This window comes from Aotus nancymaae, unplaced genomic scaffold (genome assembly GCF_030222135.1).
Source record: "Aotus nancymaae isolate 86718 unplaced genomic scaffold, 86718_ANA_hifiasm-v0.15.2.pri h1tg000040l, whole genome shotgun sequence".
NCBI classification, from domain to species: domain Eukaryota; kingdom Metazoa; phylum Chordata; class Mammalia; order Primates; family Aotidae; genus Aotus; species Aotus nancymaae.
The window spans coordinates 89,275,292-89,297,682 of record NW_026988454.1 but is presented as its reverse complement, the minus strand read 5'-3'; positions in this window follow the sequence as shown (position 1 = coordinate 89,297,682).

Here is a 22,391-nt window from a genome sequence, read left to right as displayed (position 1 = left end):
TATTCCTTTAATGGCAGTTGTGAATAGAAGTATGTTCCGCATTTGGCTCTCCCCTTGACTGTTGTTGGTATATAGGAATGCTAGTAATTTTATTCACATTGATTTAGTATCCTCGGATTTTGCTGAAGTTATCAGCTAAAGAATCTTTTGGGCTAAGACTATGGGATTTTCTAGATATAGAATCATGTCATGTGCAGAAAGGGATAGTTTGACTTCCTCTTTATTTGGATGACCTTTATTTCTTTTTCTTGCCTGACTATCCTGGCCAGAAATTCCAATACTCTGTTGAATAGGAGTGGTGAGAGAAGGCATCCTTCTCTTGTACTGGTTTTCAAAGGGAATGTTTCCAGTTTTTGCCCATTTAGTATGATGTTGGCTGTGTGCTTTTCTTTCATGCATCTTATTATTTTGAGGTATGTTCTTTCAGTACCAATTTTATTCAGGGTTTTTAAGATGAAGGGATGTTGAAATTTGTTGAAAGATCTTTCTGAGTCTATTGAGATAATGATGTTGTTTTTGTCTTTAGTCCTGTTTATGTGGTGAATTACATTTAATGATTTGTGTATGTTGAACTAACTTTGCATCCCAGGGATAAAGCTTACTTGACTGTGGTGGACAAACTTTTTGATGCACTAGTGGATCTGGTTTGCCTCACAAGCAGGAGTGATTGTTCAGGGTATGAGAGGATCCACTATTCTCTACACAGTGTAAGTGCAAGGTTGGGGTACTGGAGGGATGGGGCTGGCTGGCTCTGTGCTCGCCAAGGCTTGCTCTGCAAAGGTGGCAAGCAGGGAGAGAGGGAACAGACTGCACTCCCATTTGCTGGTGGTGCAAGTAAAGCAAAGTCCACCCATGCAGACACATGCCAGGCCCATCAACATGGATGCTGCGGTATGGGGAGAGACCATGCAGGCTGGTGAGTGGCCATAGGGATCACCTTACTGGAGCTCTCCAGTTATCAGGCATAGAAGCTATGGCGTGGGCCCCTGGGGTACCCAAGACTGCCCTGTAAGCAACTGTGGTCAGGCTGGGCCCCTGGGAGAGGCCAGCAAACCAAGGGTTGCTCAGGTCTGACCAGCACCGTCTAATGTGCAAGACTATCCTGCAAAGATCAAGTGGAACAGCGCCCTCTGTGCTAAAGTATCTTATGGGAGAAAGTTGAGCCTAGAGGGATGGCTGTCCCTGGCCTTGCTCCACTACAGGTGCTCTGGCACCAAACCCTCTGGGCTCCGTATCAGCTGACTTGCTGCCTCCCCTCCGCGCTCACTCTGCCACTTCTTTAAGCAACTCTCCTTGTCATCTCAAGTGTTGAGGGGTCCTCTCCTGGTGGGGTTTCAGAGATCACAGCGAGAATGAGTTGCTCCTTGCCAGTTCAACTCACTCATTGCCCTGGAACTATTGTGGTTAAAAATGAATCCTGGTGCATTATAGCCATGCTGCGTTCCCAACTTTCTCTCCCTTCATCCCAGCTTCAGTATCTTTCTTCCATCCACTCTCTGAGTTTATTTTCATTGAGATAGGACTTTGTTTTCCTTGAGGATGTGACTATAAAGTATGTTGAGTAGGATTATTTGGCTTTGCTTCTGTATGTTTTCAGTGGTGAAGCTCTGTAAGAATTCCTTGGTTACAGATAGCCTTATTGTGGTGGCTCAAATGCTGGTTGTAGAAGTGGTGTATTGGCGAGACCAGCTCTCAATATATCAACGTGGGTTTAAGATCTCTCAAAGTGATCGAGTGGTCGGTGAAAAAGAAAGAGAGATAAGGAAAAAGTTTTCCTTAAAGCTGGGCCCAGGGGAGACAACACATAATGCTGCTCCATGAATGTCTGACAGTTTTTCATTGTGCTCTTTCAATTGGGGAGTGGGAGGTTACGCAAAGTTTCAGTGATAATTACACAAAAAGAATACATCTGCAAAAACTGGTGCACAAAAATCACAACGTGGTATTATAAAAGCAGAAGAATGTAAAGATAACTTTCGATTTGTCAGCATAGAAATCATACACCTTAGCAAGAGTATAGGTTAAACATAAACTTATGATCATCAGAAAGAACATATTGGGCTCACAGCAGCTACAGGGGGAACAGGATCTGACACAGGACAACCAGCCTGACCACAAAAACTGCAAGAGGGAGGGGCCTCCATGCAGGCCTGGAGGAGCAGTGGGAGAAGACTTTTCCATCCTTAGCTCAACCACAGAGACAGACGCCCCTCATGTGTCCATTTATAGGCTCTCCATAAGGGTTGCATTCCCTTTCCAGGGTCCTAATCAATATGCCTTTCCTGAAAAAGAAATCGAGGTAATAAGCCTCTCCATTGCACGTCCATTTATAGGCTCCCTGCAACGAGAAGCCTATTATTCGCTGTCATCTCTCTCCAATAGTCAAGCTATGTGGTTAGTCCCTTTCACAGAGTTCCTGCTTTTACCAGAATAGTTCAGCAGAGCCAGAGTTACAAGTTGCAGCTCAGCAGAGCCAAAGTTGTAAGTCACATCTCAGCATTTCACATTGTCCTTCATTTTCTCAAACATAATCGATACAGTAACTAACAAACATCACAAAGCAAATAACTCATTTCAGGGAAACAAAATTCTAAGAGAATTTACAGGTTAAAAATCAACAACAATTTCTTCTTGTTATTTCAGATAGCTTGGGTTTTGCCAGTTCTTCCAGAAGCTTTGGGTTGCTCAGTCAGAGGGGTTCAGAGTATTCCCAGCAGTGGTGCACTGTGCATGTGAGCAGTCTGTGCATGTGAGTCATCTCACAGCCTCCTGTGAAGCTGAGGTGGCAGGATTTTCAAGAACTGGATATTTTTCCCAAGTGTCATACACTTGTGGTAGCAGATTGTGTACTGGGTTGTTCAGGCCTACCTCTAGGCCAGTAGGTGGTGCTAGCAGGCAAAAGCTAGCTGTGGAAGTAACAGTAGGCCTTCTGCTTGATCTCTGTTTACCAGAAATTCTCCAGTGCCTCAGGCAATGGCCTGGGCTATGGAATGTACGATGACCTGGGTTTAGCACTTAGCTCCAGAGTTGGGGAATGAAGCTGGGCAGAGCTGGACTGGACAAGATGACACACAGGTCCCCTAATGGCTGGTGTAAGCACCAGCTTCAGTGGGAGTCCAAGGGGCAGTCACCAAATGCTCAGAGATATGCCCAGGAAAGGAGCTGAGAAATCACTGATGCACCAAATTATCTGCACAGGAAGGGAGGGGTGGCCCAAGCTTTCAATCCAGTTAAGCAGGATTGGGATCAGCCTCCCTCCCATACCTCAGAATCAGCAGAGTTCACTCTCTTCTCTAAGACAGCAAGATGAGGTACCCTGCAATGTCACACACAGACTGGTCCCTGGGTAGAAAGCTACTGCTGTCTGCAAATCTTGCCACCCAGGCAAAACTGTGGCTCCAGCAAAATCTCCTCCTGCTCCAGTCCCATGAGGGAGAAAGCCTAATTCCAGTGCCTGGAAGCTGGAGCACATTCCACATTTGCCTCTAAGTTCTCCTGATAGGGACCCTTCCCATACTCCAAACCAAGTGCTTCAATCTTCAGCCGAAGACATAAATGTCCACAGTGGCCACTGCTGCCAGTTTGCCAAACATTACCTGGCTTGGTATATAGAATGGCAGCCTCCTGGTAAAATGCCTGAAGTATTTTCTAGTGCCTTTCCTTTTCAGTCACTCAGCCTCTCCTCCAGTTAGATCCAGCACTTGGGAGAGACAAGGTGCTCTTTCATGGCCTAATTGTATAATAGGTCGGTTGAAAGGTGGATACAGAGGTAAACCCTCTGTCCTTCTCCCATACTGGGGTTTCACCCACAATTCTCAGCCAAATGGTCACAAAGGCCTCTTGCTCACCTTCTCTTTCCTGGGATCTCCCACTTGGTCATGGTATACTAGTGTTTTAGTATGTTTTAATATGTTCATGGGCATTATTTGCTAACATATTGTTAAGAATTTTTGCATCTATATTCATGATGGAAACAGGTCTGTATTTTCTTTTCTATTATCTGTATAATTTTGGTATAAGGATAATCCTGACTTTATAACATGAGTTAAGAAGTGTAATCTCTTCTATTTTTTTGGCAGAGATTGTGTAGATTTGGTGTGATTTATCCATTAAATGTTTGGTAGAATTTATAGTGGAGTCATCTGAGTCTGGAAATTTATTTTTCAGGAAGTTGTAACTACAAATTCAATTTCCCTAACAGTCATATAGCCATTCAGGTATTCGAATCTATCTCGTGTAACAAATGAATCACACGTCTATGATTTCCACTGGCCATCCTGGAAACAATGTTGAATTATGGTTTATTTGCTTGCTTTTTCCTTCTATGCTATATGTCAACCTTGTACTGGTAAGCGCTATGGTTTATGAGAGTAATCTTTGATCATTTAGCTCCTCATGGTACTAAAGGGAACCCACAAAGATCTACAGGAAGAACATTCCAAGTAGAGGCTGCTAGAGCTGTTGCAAATGCTCTGGAATATTAAAAGAACAAAGATAAAATATTAATGCCACTAGGACATAATGACATGGGGAGAGGAAAGAGAGGTAGAAACTTCTATTTTAATTGTGATAAAAATTTAATTTTTTTTTCTTTTTTTTTTTTGAGATGGAATCTCACTTTGTTGTCCAGACTGGAGTGCAGTGGCTCTATCTTGGCTCACTGCAACTTCCACATCTCAGGTTCAAGCGATTCTTCTGCCTCAGCCTCCTGAGTAGCTGGGATTACAGGCAGGCAACACCACACCTGGTTAATTTTGTATTTTTAGTAGAGATGGGGTTTCATCATGTTAGCCAGGCTGGTCTGGAACTCCTGACCTCAGGTGATCCACCTGCCTCAGCCTCCAAAAATGCTGGGATTACAGGTGTGAGCCACTGTTCCCAGCCTCTCTAATTCTGAAAGAAACCATTGGAGAGTTGTAAACAAGAAAGGTATATCACCTGATTTGTATTCCTAAAATATTGCTTTAGCTACTGTGGAGTGGATAGATGATAAGGAAAGCCAATTAAGTAGAGAAACTAGATAGTATGGTATCACATAGTCCAAGTGAAAGACTATGGAGAACTGGATTAGAGTTTTGATAGTAGAAGTATGATAAATAATTATATTAAGGGTATGTTTACAAATAGCACCAACAATTCTTCTTAAAGAATGCTGCAAATATGTGGCCACAAGTTGTCATGCCTAATTTGCATTATATTATAATATTATATGTATTATGTTATATATGGTAAGTTTTATATAAATATGCATTATAATATAAACCTTATTAAAATCATTTTTCAGTTAGAGCAAAGCTCTGGTTTATTTTTTATTTTTTTACTTTAGGTTCTGGGGTACATGTGCAGGTCATGCAGGGTTGTTGCACAGGTGCATACATAACCAGATGGTTTGCTGCTTCTATTCCCCCGTCATTTATATCTGGCATTTCTCCCCATGTTATCCCTCCTCACCCTCCCCACACCCTGCTGTCCTTCCCCACCACCCACTGTCCCTCCCCACCCCCCACTGTCCCTCCCCTAGACCCCTGCCAACTGCCCCCAGTGTGTGATGCTCCTTTCCCTGAGTCCATGTGTTCTCATTGTTAAACACCCGCCTATAAGTGAGAGCATGCAGTGTTTGGTTTTCTGTTCTTGTGTCAGTTTACTGAGAATGATGGTTTCCAGACTCATCGAAGTCCCTACAAAGGACACAAACTCATCATTTTTTAAGGCTGCATAGTATTCTATGGTGTATATGTGCCACATTTCTTTGTCCAGTCTCATTGATGGGCATTTAGGTTGGTTCCAGGTCTCTGCTATTGTACACAGGGCTACAGTGAACATACTCGTGCATGTGTCTTTATAACAGAACAATTTATAGTCTGTTGGGTATATACCCAGTAATGGGATTGCTGGGTCAAATGGAATTTCTATTTCTAGATTCTAGAGAAATTGCCACACTGTCTTCCACAATGGTTGCACTAATTTACACTCCCATCAGCTGTGTAAGAGTGTTCCTTTTTCTCTACATCCTCTCCAGCATTTGTTGTCTCTAGATTGTTTAATGATCACCATTCTAACTGATGTGAGATGATACATCAATGTGGTTTTGATTTGCATTCCTCTAATGACCAGTGATGATGAGCATTTTTTCATATGTTTCTTGGCCTCATAGATGTCTTCTTTTGAAAAGTATCTGTTCATATCCTTCACCCACTTTTTGAATGGGTTTGTTTGTTTCTTGTAAATTTATTTTAGTTCTGTGTAGATTCTGGATATTAGCCCTTTGTCAGATGGGTAGATTGCAAAAATTTTTTCCCATTCTGTTGGTTGCTGGTTTGCTCTAATGATTGTTTCTTTTGTGGTACACAAGCTCTGAAGTTTAATAAGATCCCATTTGTCTATCTTGGCTTTTGTTACCATTGCTTTTGGTGTTTTAGTCATTAAGTCCTTACCTATGCTTATGTCCTGGATGGTTTTGCCTTCTTTTCTTCTAGACTTTTTATGGTGTTAGGTTTTATGTTTAATCTTGAATCCATCTGGAGTTAATTTTAGTGTAAGGTGACAGGAATGGGTCCAGTTTCTGCTTTCTGCACACGGCTAGCCAGTTGTCCCAACACCATTTATTAAACATGGAGTCCTTTCCCCATTGCTTGTTTTTGTCAGGTTTGTCAAAGATCAGATGATTATAGATGTGTAGTGTTGCTTCTGAGGCCTCTATTTGGTTCCACTTGTCTATGTCTGTTTTGGTACCAATACCATGCTGTTTTTATTACTGTAGCCTTGTAGTATGGTTTGAAGTCTGGCAGTGTGATGCCTCTGGCATTGTTCTTTTTCCTTAGGATTGTCTTGGCTCTGGGGGCTGTCTTGTGGTTCCATATGAAGTCTGAAATGGTTTTTCCAGTTCTGTGAAGGTCATTGGTAGCTTGATGGAGATAGCATTGAATCTATAAATTACTTTGGGCAGTATGGCCATTTTCACAATATTGATTCTTCCTAACCATGAGCATGGAATGTTTTTCCATCTGTTTGTGTCCTATCTTGTTTCTTTGAGCAGTGGTTTGTAGTTCTCCTTAAAGAAGTCCTTTACATCCTTTGTTAGTTGTATTCCTAGGTATTTTATTCTCTTTGTAGCAACTGTGAATGGCAGTTTGTTCTTGACTTGGTTCTCTTTAAGTCTGTTATTGGTGTATAGGAATGCTTGTGATTTTCTCACATTGATTTTGTATCCTGAGGCTTTGCTGAAGTTGCTTATCAGTTTCAGGAGAGCTTGAGCTGAGACAATGGGGGTCTTCTAAATATACAATCATGTCATCTGCAAATAGAGACAGTTTGACTTCCTCCTTTCCTAATTGAATGCCCTTTATTTATTTATTTTTTCTTGCCTAATTGCTCTGGCTAGAACTTCCAATATGACATTGAATCTGAGTGGTGAGAGAGGGCATCCTTGTCTAGTGCCTCATTTCAAAGGGAATGCTTCCAGCTTTGCTTGTTCAGTATAATATTGGCTGTATATTTGTCATAAATACCTTTTATTATTTTATGATACATTCCATTGATACCTAGTTTATTGAGAGTTTTTAGCATGAAGCGCTGTTGAATTTTGTCAAAGGCCTTCTCTGCATCAATTGAGATAATCATGTGGTTTTTGTCTTTGGTACTGTTTATGTGATAATTACCTTTATGGACTTGGGTATGTTGAAGCAGCCTTGCATCCTGGGGATGAAGCCTACTTGATTGTGATGAATAAGCTTTTTGATGTGCTGTTGCATTTAGTTTGCCAGTATTTTATTGAAGGTTTTTGAGTATTGGCCTGAAGTTTTCTTTTTTAGTTGAGTCTCTGCCTGGTTTTGGTATCAGGATGATGTTGGTCTCATAAAATGAGTCAGGGAGGATTCTCTCCTTTTGTACTGTTTGATACATTTCAGAAGGAATGGAACCAGCTCCTCTTTGTACGTCTGGTAAAATTTCGGCTGTGAACCCATCTGGACCTGGACTTTTTTTGGTTGATAGGCTATTGATTGCTGCCTCAACTTTAGCCCTTTTTTATTGGTCTATTCAGGGTTTCAACTTCTTCCTGGTTGAGTCTTGGGAGAGTTTAAGTGTCCAGGAATTTATCCATTTCTTCCAGGTTTACTGGTTTATGTGCATAGAGCTGTTTGCAGTAATCTCTGATGGTAGTTTATATTTCTATGGAATCAGTTTATCGTTTTTTTATTGCATCTCTTCGATTCTTCTCTCTTTTCTATTAGTCTGGCTATTTTGTTGATCTTTTCAAAAAACCAGCTCCTGGATTTGTTGATTTTTTGAAGGTTTTTTTGTATCTCTATCTCCTTCAGTTCTGCTCTGATCTTAGTTATTTCTTGTCTTCTGCTAGCTTTTGAGGTTTTTTGATCTTGCTCCTCTAGCTCTTTCAATTTTGATGATAGGGTGTCGATTTTGGATTTTTCCTTGTTTCTCAAGTGGGCATTTATTGCTATAAATTTCCCTCTTGACACTGCATTAAATGTGTCCCAGAGATTCTGGTAAGTTGTGTCTTCATTCTGGTTGGTTTTGAAGAACATCTTTATTTCTGCCTTAATTTCATTGTTTATCCAGTTGATACTCAGAAGCAAGTTGTTCAGTTTCCAAGTAGTTCTGTCGATTTCAGTGAGTTTCTTAATCCTGAGTTCTAATCTGATTGTGCTGTGGTCTAACAGACTATTTGTTATGATTTCTGTTCTTTTGCATTTGCTGAGGAGTGATTTGCTTCCAATTATGTGGTCAATTTTAGAGTAAGTGCAATGTGGTGCTGAGAAGAATGTATATTCTGTGGATTTGGGGTGGAGAGTTCTGTAGATGTCTATTAGGTCCACTTGGTCCAGCTCTGCATTCAAGTCCTGGATGTCCTTGTTAATTTTCTGTCTCGTTGATCTGTCTAATATTGACAGTGGAGTGTTGAAGTCTCCCACTGTTATTGTGTGGGAGATCTCGTTTTCGGTCATTAAGAACTTGCTTAATGTATCTGGGTGCTCCTGTGTTGGGTGCGTAAATATTTAGGATAGTTAGCTCTTGTTGGGTTGATCCTTTTAACATGTAATGCCTTTCTTTGTCTCTTTTGATCTTTGTTGGTTTGAAGTCTGTTTTATCAGAGACTAGGAGAGTAAACTCTGCTTTTTTTTGTTCTCTTTTTGCTTGGTAAATCTTCTTCTATCCTTTATTTTGAGTCTATGTGTGTCTTTGTACGTGAGATGGGTTTCCTGAATACAGCACACCGAAGGGTCTTGACTTTTTATCCAGTTTGTCAGTCTGTGTCTTTTGATTGGGGCTTTTAGGCCATTTACATTGAATGTAAATATTGTTATTCATGAATTTGATCCTGCCATTTTGTTACTGGCTGGTTTTCTTGCCCATTAGTTGACTCAGTTTCTTCATTGCATTTTTGGTCTTTGCCATTTGGCGTGCCTTTGCAGTGGCTGCTACTTGTTCCTTTCCGTGTTTAGTGTTTCTTTCATGAGCTCTTGTAAAGCAGGTCTGGTGGTGGTGAAATCTCTCAGTAATTGCTTGTCTATAAAGGATTTTATTTCTCCTTCACTTATGAAGCTTAGTTTGGCTGAATATGAGATTCTCAGTTTAAAGTTCTTTTCTTTAAGGATGTTGAATATTGGCCCCCACTCTCTTCTGGTTTGTAGGGTTTCTGCTGAGAGATCTGCTGTGAGTCTGATGGTCTTTCCTTTGTGGGTGACCTGATCTTTCTCTCTGGCTGCCCTTAGCATTTTTTCCTTCATTTCAACCCTGGTGAATCTGACGGTTATGTGCCTTGGAGTTGCTCTTCTTCAGGAATATCTTTGTGGAGTTCTCTGTATTTCTTGGATTTGACTGTTGGACTGCCTTGCTAGGCTGGGGAACTTCTCCTGGATAGTATCCTGAAGAGTGTTTTCCAGGTTGAATTCATTCTCCCCATCATATTCAGGTACACCAATCAAGCATAGATTAGGTCTTTTCACATAATCCCATCTTTCTTGGAGGCTTTGTTCATTTCCTTTCTCTTTTTTCTCCTGTCTTTCTTTCTCTTTATTTCATTGAGTTGATGGTCAATCTCTGATATCCTTTCTTCTGCTTGATCAATTCAGCTATTAAACTTGTGTTTGCTTCATGTAGTTCTTGTGCTGTGTTTTTCAGCTTCATCGTCATTCATGTTCTTCTCTAAGCTGGTTATTCTAGTTAGCATTTCGTCTAACCTTTTGTCAAGGTTTTTAGTTTCTTTGCATTGGGTTAGAACGTGTTCCTTTAGCTTAGAAAAATTTGTTATTATCCACCTTCTGAAGCCTGTATCTGTCAATTCATCACATTCTTTCTCCATCCTGTTGTGTTCTCATGTTGATGAGAAGCTGTGATCCCTTGAAGGAGAAGAGGTGTTCTGGTCTTTGATGGCTTCATCTTTCTTGCTCTGTTTTTTTCCCATCTTCATGGATTTATTTAGCTCTGATCTTAGGGAGCTGCTTGATGAGGTCACTTGTCTGCCTGTCGAGGTGCTACTGGATTTCCAGGGACTCCTTCAGGTTGCTAGGTAGGCTTCCTGTGTCTTTTTCATTTACACTGGGAGGGTAGTTCCACCTCTTTTGCTGACCTGGAGGTGCTGCTGGCTGGGCAAGAACACTGTCCCATTGCTACATAGGCTTCCTGTTTTTTGTTAAAACATGAAGCCTAGTCCAGCCTCTTTAATGGTGGGTTGCACCTTTCCTCCATGGAGCTGGATCATTCAGGGTTCAGCCGAGACTGAGGCACTGGCTGCGTAACCTGCTAGAATGAGTGCTTCAGCCCTCTGGGGTTTGTGGGAGAGGGTAGGGACCCACCCAGCTGCACTGTCTGTCTCCCCGCTTTCAGCTCCCTCTCTTTCTGGGCACAGGGAAGAGGTGATAGCTCTGTCCGCAGGCTCTCTCAGCTGGCTTATGGGTTTATGCATTTGCTTAGATCTCTGCAACAATCCGGGACACCACACTGCATTATTATTCAACTCTGTGCTTGTAATTCCTGGAGCTTGACTAGCAAAGATCCCCTGTTCTGTGTATTGTTGAGATGCTGTATCTGGACCAGGGTGCCAGAGGGGGAGCCTCTGATTCACCTGAGTCAGATGCACTTTTTGGGTAAAGCAGCACTTCTCCATGCCTCGGTCTTCTCTGTCTAGGCTTTGCTCACTGTCCAACCAGACCCGTTGAAATGCACCTGGTACCCTGGTTGGAGCTAGGAGATCTCTCAGTTTCCATGTCTCTCTTGCTGGGTGTTGTGCACCACAGTTGTGTCTATTCAGCCATCTTGTCCATGGATCCACAAAGCTCTGTTTTAATTAAAACTACAAGAATGGATTACAGATTTTTAAAAATATATTGGACAATATATGGTTAGACAAGTATAATATTAAAATATAAAAATTTAAATAGATTCAATTATTTCACAGTATAGTAGTGTGATATTGGTGTGCTTTCTCACCAATTCTATCTAAGTTGATGTTAAACTACACATTTTAGAATTAACTTTGCTTAATGTGATATTCAGAATGACTACTTCAATGATTATTTTATTTTCATGTATTGTATTAAGTTGGCAGAAAATACCATAGTATGGTATTTTGCTTAATTATTAGTAAATAAACACCCATTGAATTATTTAATTAGTTGAATTATTTTGTCTGGGTTTAATATTAAACAATTTGGCAAGGAAAAACAATATTTTAAAACTAAAACAAATAAATGAGTGAGCAATTCCTTGTTAAGGGTATTGTTTTTAACAAATGGAATAAGGCCAACTATGATTATAGAATCAACTTCTTTGCAAAAAGACTACATAAACTCTAAAAGACAATCTATTTTCTTTGAGGGAAAAAGGTTTAAGGTAGGGCTAAATAACCATTTAAGATAATTTAACATATCTAATAATTATAACTAAGTAAATGGGGGTCCCATTACAGATATTCTTAATCCTATCTATCTAAAATTTATCTATGGATTTTCAAAAATATTAATGCCTGGTCTCGACCTCACGATAAGTACATCAAAATTGTTAGGAATGTCTAGCATCAGGTTTTGAAGCCCTTTGGATAATCCTGATATGCAGACAAAGTTTAAGCAGTGATTTTCAACTTCAGTACACTGAAATTATCCTGGGAGTTTTAAATAACATTGATGCCTCGCTGCCTTCCCAGGAGTTTCTGATTTAGTTGTTTTAAAATGTGAACTGGGAATTGAAAGTTTCAAAAGCTCCCCCAGGTGATTATAAAGGGATTCCCAGGTAATCACTACTCACTGCTTAGTTCTCCCCTACTAGGCAGGTGAAGAGAGCCGAACTATCGAAAAAAGTCTCACCTGCTCGTATAAATACAACATAGAAAACATACCTATGATGATAAGACTCTTCTCTAAATTCTAAATGAAATTAATGTCCACTTCATTTGGTTTTGTGAGAATTTAATGTAATATACCAGTACCTTACTCATTAAAAACACATAATAATGTTGGCTATTATTATTTATATACCAACCTCACTAAACTTTAAATGTCTTGTTTAATTTAAGTAAGTCTGACCTACTGAAATTGTATTACATCATTTATCCCAGTGTGGGGAACATAATAAGTATGTGTTGAAAAAATGTATTTATGAATGAGTGAATGAATGAATTTCTATTGCCATTCGAAATGAGAAATGAGGGCATAGCTCAAAGTAGAATTTTGGGGAATATTTATAATAATGGAGAAACAAGAAGAAAGCAAACCAGAGAATAGTACTGTCAGGGAGGGAGAAAGCCAGGCTATAAAGATTATGTATTAATCTCTCAATACATAGAGAGATTTAAACAAGAAGATAACTCTAATGTGTCAAATATGGCAGAAAGACTGACATTAGCATTTCTCACTAATTCTTACAAAAATGATTTCAATTCAAATTAGCAAAAGACTAGAGGTTTCATGCTCAAAAGAAATTACTCTAAGTAAACAATGATTTTAATCAAAATATAAAACAAATCACATTATATTTTGTCAGGCTACTAAAACTTACCGACATCAAGGGCATTGTCATTAGGCTGCCAGCATGTGGTATCCTGACTATTCTGTCTGCTTGTGAGACATTATTTTACCTATTGTAAGGTTTAATTTAGAAAACTAGACAGAATATTGGTATACAGCATCTTAAAGAGTAGTCTCTCATAACTTATAACTTGCTTTGGCTCATTTAACAATATAAGGAAAAGTTTGTATGTTAAGAGTTAATTTTTCACATAATTATTTTTAATGATTTTACCACCCACCATCTTCAATATGAAACACATTTTACTACTCCTTTTTAGGATAAACGGTTGCTTCAAATGTATTACAATTATAAACCATTCTGGATCTGAAGTCACTAAAGATAAAGATTTGCAAGTTTCATGAATATATTCTCAGAACACTTTTTCGTGACGTTTAATGGCTGGGTCAGTAGGGAAGCACAGTTTTAAAGCTTGTGATATAAATTCTACTAGAAGCAGTAAAAGGGAGTACTGACTTCCTCACATCTTCATCAACACTGTGTTTTGTAATTTTTCTCTTTCTTTTTAAGTCACAAAAAAATTGTCACATCATGGTTTTAATTTGCATTTATATGCTTAATGCTGGGTAAAACTTTTGGGAGCTGGTCTGAGAATTTTCACACCCAAAGCTGGAGAGAGTGCTGAACCTAGGTGGGTGGGCAGTGCCAGGGGCTCAGTTGGAATCTGTTTCCAAAAAGGAAGAGAAGGCAGTTTAAACTCATGAGACCAAAAGTAGACATGGTAATCTAAAAATGGAAAGAAAAATATCCAAGAATTAGGCTGTGGGCAGTGAGCAGCCAGAGAATGAGATTTTGTAGGAAAGTCTTGCCAAATTTCTTGAGCAAGACTGTTGACTCACAGTGAGTCTTGTGGATCTTCAACAGTGTAGAGCATGAGTGAGAAATCTGTACTTTAAAGAGAGGTATAGACCAAATACTCTCTAAGAAAGAAAATTTAAAGGAACTCCAGTGCACTGATAAAATGAGAAGTGATGCCGGAGTAGAACTGATGCTTGGTTCACAGCAGCTATGTTAGAACAGTGAAACTTGAAAACAGTCTAAATACACACCAGTAGGGGAGTGGCTTAAGGTTTGGCATATGCATAATTAGGACACAGTTTGGTAATTAAAAAGATGATTTAGATCTAAACACACAAGGATCACTGTGGCATTATAGGCTATAAAAATCATGTTGCAATACAGATTTCTATCACATACCAATTTATGTTAAACATTTTCTAATATGTAAATATATAGAAAAAAAGTCTTCAACAGTACTTACCAAATAATAAAGCAAAACTGATTAACAGGGGATTAGTTATGAGATGGTGAGTAGAGGAATGAAAGGGAATTATAGGTTTTTAACTAAATTCCTTGGTAGTTTGATTTTATAAGTACATATGTTCATGAATAATAAGTATTAAAAATAAAAGACATCATTTCTGCTTTATGAATATACTAACATTGCACATTCTTATTACATTGTTATTTCTAAGTAAATATCAAACATGTAATTTGGCATAGACAAAAGTAGAAATATTCACAATAACTGCTTTGACTAGTATCATAAAATTTTTCTACTTATTTTCTTAAATTTTGCATTTTCATAAGTATTCAAATAATGTATATATTGAGTGGTTTTCTAATTCTGTCTCAGTGATAGCTGAGGTCTCAAAGACCAAAATCCCTTTCCAAGTGCTGGACTACTTACGCAGGATATTCTGAGATTACAAAATGCATTTCAGCCAATATTAATCCATCTTCCATATTAAAGTTATAAAATAGTAGAGGTGAAAAAAACAGTGCTCTTAAACTTTAATTTGTGTAGAAATCACTTGGGGATATTGTTAAAATGCATTAGGTCTGAAGTGAGACCTGAGATTATATAATATCAACAATTTCTCAGGCCATACTACAGCTCCATAGACCATACTTCAAGAATGAAAGGGAATTTAAGAATAATTTTTGGTGTTCTCTATGGGGAATATGAGGAGTGCTTCCTTTCAACATTATGCCCAGAGACAGAGGCTGCAAGATGACCACTAAAAGAGTACGACATAGTTCTCATAGAGTTAAGGAACAAAAGCATCTGACCCATACTTCAAAGGCCGAAGAGAGAGGCTGACTGTATTGGTTCAGGCTGCCAAGCCATGGCTGCATGAACAGCAAGTTGAGCTTTTCTTATGTGCTTGTTGGCTGCATGCATCTCTTTTGAAAAACATATGTTCTTGTCCATTGCCCACTTTTTTAAACTTTAAGTTCACAGGAACATATGCAGGTTTGTTACATGGGTAAACTTGTGTCATGGCAGTTTGTTGTACAGATTAATTCATTACCCACGTATGAAGCCTAGTATCTATTAGTTATTACTCCTGATCCTCTCCCTCCTCCATCTTCTGATAAGCTCTCTATGGGTTATTCCCTCTATGTGTTGATGTGCTCTCATCATTTAGCTCCTACTTACAAGTGAGAACATGCAGCGTTTGGTTTTCTGTTTCTGCATTAGTTTGCTAAGGATAATGGCCTCCAGCTACATCCATGTCTCTGCAAAGGATAGAATCTTGTTTGTTTATGTCTGCATAGTTTTCCATAGTGTGTATGTACCATATTTTATTTTGCCCATGTTATAATGGGGTTGTTTTTTCTTGTAAATTTGTTTTAGTTCCTTATAGATGGTGGATATTAAACCTTTAGGGGATTCATAGTTTGCAAAATTTTCTTCCATTCTTCAGGTTGTCTGTTTACTCTGTTGATAGTCTCCTTTGCTCTGCAGAAGCTCTTGAGTTTAATTAGATTCCATTTATCAATGTTTTCTTTTGTTCCAATTGCTTTTGGTGTCTTTGTCATGAATTTTTTTGCCTGTTCCTACGTCAAGAATGATAATGCCTAGGTTGTCTTCCAGGGTTTTTATAGTTTTAGGTTTTACATTTAAGTCATTAATCCATTTTAAGTTATTCTTTATATATGATGTAAGGAAGGGGTCCAGTTTCAATCTTTTGCATATGGCTAGCCAGTTATCCCAGCATCATTTATTGAATAGGAAATCCTTTCCCCATTGCTTGTTTTAGTCAGGTTCATGGAAGAACAGATTTTTGTATATGATCTGATAGTGTTAGGCCTTATTTCTGGGTTCTCTATTCTTTTCCATTGGTCTATATGTCTGTTTTTGTACCCATACCATCATCCTGTGTTGGTTACTGTAGCCCTGTGGTATAGTCTGAAAGACTTATTTTAAATATGCTAAGTATTTTACTATTTAATGGAGCATTGCCCAACCATACAGTTAAATAAAATAAGACATATCTATGAAATTGAATACTTGAAGCCAATAAACTTATTTATTCAATGATTATTTATTGATTATGTACTATGCATCAGACATTGGTCTTGGTTCTCTTGAGTAGTGAATAAAGCAAGACTCTACAAGAGTCTTTTGGGTGTGTGTGTGTGTGTGTCTAAAATCAGGGAAAAAGGATTATAGGAAAAGAAATACTTATCACAGGTAATATGAAGAAAAACAAGTAGACTAGAAAGATACAGAGTGATGAAATAAGAACCTTTATTTAGATACAGCTTCCTAAAGGATAGGCTTTCTTATGAGGTGTTATTAGAAAAGACACTTGAATTAAGAGACAAAGCAAGCCATTTATATACACTAAGGAAAAGGGCACTGTGGCCAGAGGGGATGGCAAAGACAAAGACCCCAAAGGAAAGAGGTGTTCTTGGCATGGTTAAGGAAGAACAAGTGGCTGGCTGATGTGAAGTGAGTGAGAACAGAGTGGAAGGAAATAAAGTCCCATGATAAGCCAGGATCATTTATTTCATGGCCAGTAAGATGAAAAACCACTAGTTAATAAGTTTTAATAACAGAGGTGATTTGATACTGAGTAAAATGATACAAAATCAAATAAAAATAATTAAAATACATATAAACAAAATTACCTCAACTATGTTTACAAATAGAGAAAATGGCCACAAAGTAAATATGCCAAACAGGATCCAGGGTTTGAATAATAGTGAGAGACTAGGTGTTTTTTCTTTGAACATGCTGATAAGTTTTTCAGAAATTTTATAGAGAGAACAATTTTTATAATCACAAAAAAGTTTAAACAGAAATGTATATACATGCATAGTAAATTATAAATTTTACCACATTTAGAAAAAATTCTATTAATTTGAATCTTTGTAGAAACCATTTACCTTTCTTTTTTTGCCATATTCTTTATTACTTTATTGAGATACAATTTACATGCCATAAAGTTTACCCTTAAAATATACAAATCAGTGGTTTTACTAATATCCACAAAGTGGTACAATCATCATCACTTTCAAATTCCAGAATATTTTCATCAGCCTCCCAAAAAATCCTAAATCCATTAGCAGTTACTTCCCATTATTTCCTTCCTTGCCCGTGGCAAACACTAATTTGCTTTCTGTCTGTATGGATTTGTCTGCTCTGGACATTTCATATAAATAGAATCAAAAAATATATGGCTTTATTTATTTTTTGGTCTGGCCTCTTTCATATAGCTTAACGTTTTCAAGGTTTATCTAAGTTGTATGAAGTATCAGTGCTTTATTCCTTTTTATGGTAAATTACATGAATATACCATATTTTGTTTATCTTTTCATTAATTATGTATATTTGGCTTATTTATACTTTTTTGCCTATTATAAATAATGCTGATATGAACATTTGCATGGAAGTTTTTGTGTTTCAATTCTCATGGGCATATACCAAAAAGTGGAATTGCTGGGAGTAACCATATACCTGAGTTGCAAATAGAAAATGCCTGAAAAAATGCCAGAGACTTCAGCTAATCTTACCTATTATTCTATCTAATTCATAAATTATTTCTCTATAACTCTCTCTGAATGATAGTTAAAACTCCCTAGATAAGTGTGAACATCACAGAAATTTTCTCACAAGTCTGAAGATCTAGAGCTGAAAAGTGTCAGTCAACATGTGGTGACTGATATGGTTTCTGTTTTAAACCCATTATTATTTATTGCAATTTTCATGATTAAGCATTTTCTCCAGGTAAGATAAATGATCTATAGACATATATATTATAATCTTTGGATTAAAAATTTTTCTAAGCAGAGAATTATTATTCTAGTAGTAAATAAATTTATTTAACTATACAAAACCAGTATACCAGTATCTCCCTTATCATAAAGGATATCAACAATGCTTTAGCATGTAGTAAGTGCCCAGTTTTTATGTGTTGAATGAATTAAAGTAGTAATAAAAGTAGAGTTATACAGTTCTTTATTTTTTCAAGTTATGAGAGTATTATTTTTAATTTTTAAACGTTTGATTTAAATTCAACCAGGTTCTTGGATAGCTGGAATAGTTCTGAAGTACTATAGGTCCCATAAAGATGTTTGTTTTTTCTAAAAGGAAAACCATAAATTGTTTATGTTAAACAAAAGAAAGAAAGAAAAAGAAAAAAGAAAAGAAAAAGGCCAGGTGCTGTGGCTTATGCCTGTAATCCTAGCACTTAGAGAGGCCAAAGCAGGGGAAAATCACTTGAATCCAGGAATTTGTGACCAGACTGGGCAACATAGCAAGACTCCATCCCTACAAAAAACTTAAAAATTAGCTGAGCATGGTAGCAGGTGCTGTAGTCCCAACCACTTGGGAGGGGGAGGCAGAAGGATCTCCGAGCTTAGGAGGTACCCAACTCTCGAAAATTGTTTTAGATTGCTACATCTTTTCATTATTTGTCATTATTTTTCTCTTTGTATGTATTTATATGTTCTTTCTTAATAATTTCTATGCCAAAATTAATGAAATAAAGTCAGGTAACATTACCCCAATTGTGGACTGAAAAGTAAATGTTTTTCTAGAACATAAATTCTTAGTGGAAGTGCTGTTTTTAAATATAGCTTCCTTTGAGGATCAAAAATATTAACTGCAACCTAATTGATTTATAGCATCACTCTACAGACATATTTTAATATTAAGTATAATTTAAATAATCTTATAAAACATTGTGGCTAGCCTACACAATTTGCTAATACAGGTGTTAATCAGAAGAATCTATACAATAAAAATAAAAGCTCTTTTTTTTTTAATTATACTTTAGGTTCTGGGTAAATGTGGAGATCATGCAGGATTATTGCATAGGTACATACACGGCAATATGGTTTGCTGCCTCCATCCCCCTGTCACCTACATCTGGCATTTCTCCCCATGTTATCCCTCCCTGACCTCCCCACCCGCCCCCTGCTGTCCTTCCTTTGCCTACCCCAACAGACCCCAGTGTGTAATGCTCCCCTCCCTATGTGCTCATTGTTCAATACCCACCTATGAGTGAGAACATGCGGTGTTTGATTTTCTGTTCTTGTGTCAGTTTGCTGAGAATGATGGTTTCCAGGTTCATCCATGTCCCTACAAAGGACATGAACTCATCCTTTTTTTATGACTGCACAGCATTCCATGGTGTATATGTGCCACATTTTCCTTGTCCAGTCTACCATTGATGGGTATTTGGGTTGGTTCCAGGTCTTTGTTAAACAGTGCCACAATGAATACACATGTGCATGTGTCTTTATAATAGAATGATTTATAATCCTTTGGATATATACCCAGGAATGGGATTGCTGGGTCAAATGGAACTTCTATTTCTAGATCCTGGAAGAAGCGCCATACTGTCTTCCACAATGGTTGAACTAATTTAGACTCCCACCAACAGTGTCAAAGTGTTCATATTTCTCCACATCCTCTCCAGCATCTGTTGTCTCCAGATTTTTTTAATGATCGCCATTCTAACTGGTTGCTGGTTCACTCTAATGGTTGTTTCTTTTGCTGTACAGAAGCTCTGGAGTTTAATTAGGTCCCATTTGTCTATTTTGTCTTTTGTTGCCAATGCTTTTGGTGTTTTAGTCATGATGTTCTTGCCTATTCCTATGTCCTGAATGGTTTTGCCTAGGTCTTCTTCTAGGGTTTTTATGGTGTTAGGTCTTATATTTAAGTCTTTAATCCACCTGGAATTAATTTTAGTGTAAGGTGTCACGAAGGGATCCAGTTTCTGCTTTCTGCACATGGGTAGCCAGTTTTCCCAGCACCATTTATTAAACAGGGAATCCTTTCCCCATTGCTTATTTTTGTAAGGTTTGTCAAAGATCAGATGGTTGTAGATGTGTGGCATTGCCTCCGAGGCCTCTGTTCTGTTCCACTGGTCTATGTCTGTTTTGTTACCAGTACCATTTTGATTACTGTAGCCTTGTAGTATAGTTTGAAATCAGGTAATGTGATGCCTCCAGCTTTGTTCTTTTTGCTTAGGATTGTCTTGGCTATGTGGGCTCTCTTTTGGTTCCATATGAAGTTTAAGGTGGCTTTTTCCAGTTCTGTGAAGAAGGTCATTGGTAGATTGATGGGGATAGCGTTGAATCTATACATTACTTTGAGCAGTATGGCCATTTTCACAATATTGATTCTACCTAACCATGAGCATGGAATATTTCTCCATCTGTTTGTGTCCTCTCTTATTTCCTTGAGCAGGTTTGTAGTTCTCCTTTAAGAGGTCCTTCACAACCTTTGTTAATTGTATTCCTAGGTATTTTATTATCTTTGTAGCAATTGTGGATGTGTGTTTGCTCATGATTTGGCTCTCTGTTAGTTTGTTATTGGTGTATAGAAATGCTTGTGATTTTTGCATATTGATTTTATATCTTGATACTTTGCTGAAGTTACTTATCAGTTTCAGGAGATTTTGGGCTGAGACGATGGGGTCTTCTAAATAAACAATCATGTCATCTGCAAATAGAGATAATTTGACTTCCTCCTTTCCTAACTGAATATCCTTTATTTTTTTTTTTCTTGCCTGATTGCTCTGGCTAGAACTTCCAATACTATATTGAATAGGAGTGGTGAGAGAGGGCATCCTTGTCTAGTGCTGAATTTCAAAGGGAATGCTTCCAGTTTTTGCCCATTCAGTATGATATTGGCTGTGGGTTTCTTATAAATAGCTTTTATGATTTTGAGATATGTTCCTTCCATACCTAGTTTATTGAGAGTTTTTAGCATAAAGGGCTGCTGAATTTTGTCAAAGGCCTTCTCTGCATCTATTGAGATAATCATGTTGTTTTTGTCTTTGGTTCTGTTTATGTGGTGGATTACGTTTATAGACTTGCGTATGTTGAACCAGCCTTGCATCCCCAGGATGAAGCCTACTTGATCATGATGGATAAGCTTTTTGATGTGCTGTTGCAGTTGGTTTGCCAGTATTTTATTGAATATTTTTGCATCTATGTTCATCATGAATATTGGCCTGAAGTTTTCTATTTTATTTGAGTCTCTGCCTTGTTTTGGTATCAGGATGATGTTGGTCTCATAAAATGAGTCAGAGAGGATTCCCTGTTTTTGTATTGTTTGGTATAGTTTCAGAAGGAATGGAACCAGCTCTTCTTTGTATGTCTGGTAGAATTTGGCTGTGAACCAGTCTGGACCTACACGTCTTTTGGTTGGTTGGTAAGCTATTAATTGCTGCCTCAACTTCAGACCTTGTTATTGGTCTGTTCAAGGTTTCAACTTCTTCCTGGTTTAGGCTTGGGAGGGTGCAAGTGTAAAGGAATTTATCCATTTCTTCCAGGTTTACTGGTTTATGTGCATAGAGTTGTTTGCAGTAATCTCTGATTGTAGTTTGTATTTCTGTGGAACCAGTGGTGATATCCACTTTATTGTTTTTTATTGCATCTATTTGATTCTTCTCCCTTTTCTTTTTTATTAATCTGGCTAGTGGTCTATTTTGTTGATCTTTTCAAAAAACCAGCTCCTGGATTTATCGATTTTTTGAAGGGTTTTTAATGTCTCTATATCCTTCATTTCTGCTCTGATCTTAGTTATTTCTTGTTTTCTGCTAGCTTTTGAGTTTTCTGATCTTGCTCCTCTAGCTGTTTCAATTTTGACAATAGGGTGTCGATTTTAGATCTTTCCTTGCTTCTCATGTGGGCATTTATTGCTATAAATTTCCCTCTAGACACTGCTTTAAATGTGTACCAGAGATTATGGTATGTTGTGTCTTCATTCTCATTGGTTTCAAAGAACATCTTTATTTCTGCCTTCATTTCATTGTTTATCTGGTTGACATTCGACACAATGAAGAAAATGCGTCAACTAACAGGCAAAACACCCAGCTAGCATCAAAATGGCAGGATCAAATTCACACATAACAGTATTAACCCCCTAAATGTACACAGGCTAAATGCCCCAATCAAAAGACACAGACTGGCAAATTGGATAAAAAGTTAAGACCCATCAGTGTGCTGTATTCAGCAAACCCATCTCATGTGCAAGGACACACATAGGCTAAAAATAAAAGGATGAAAGAAGATTTATTAAGCAAATGGAGAGCAAAAAAAGC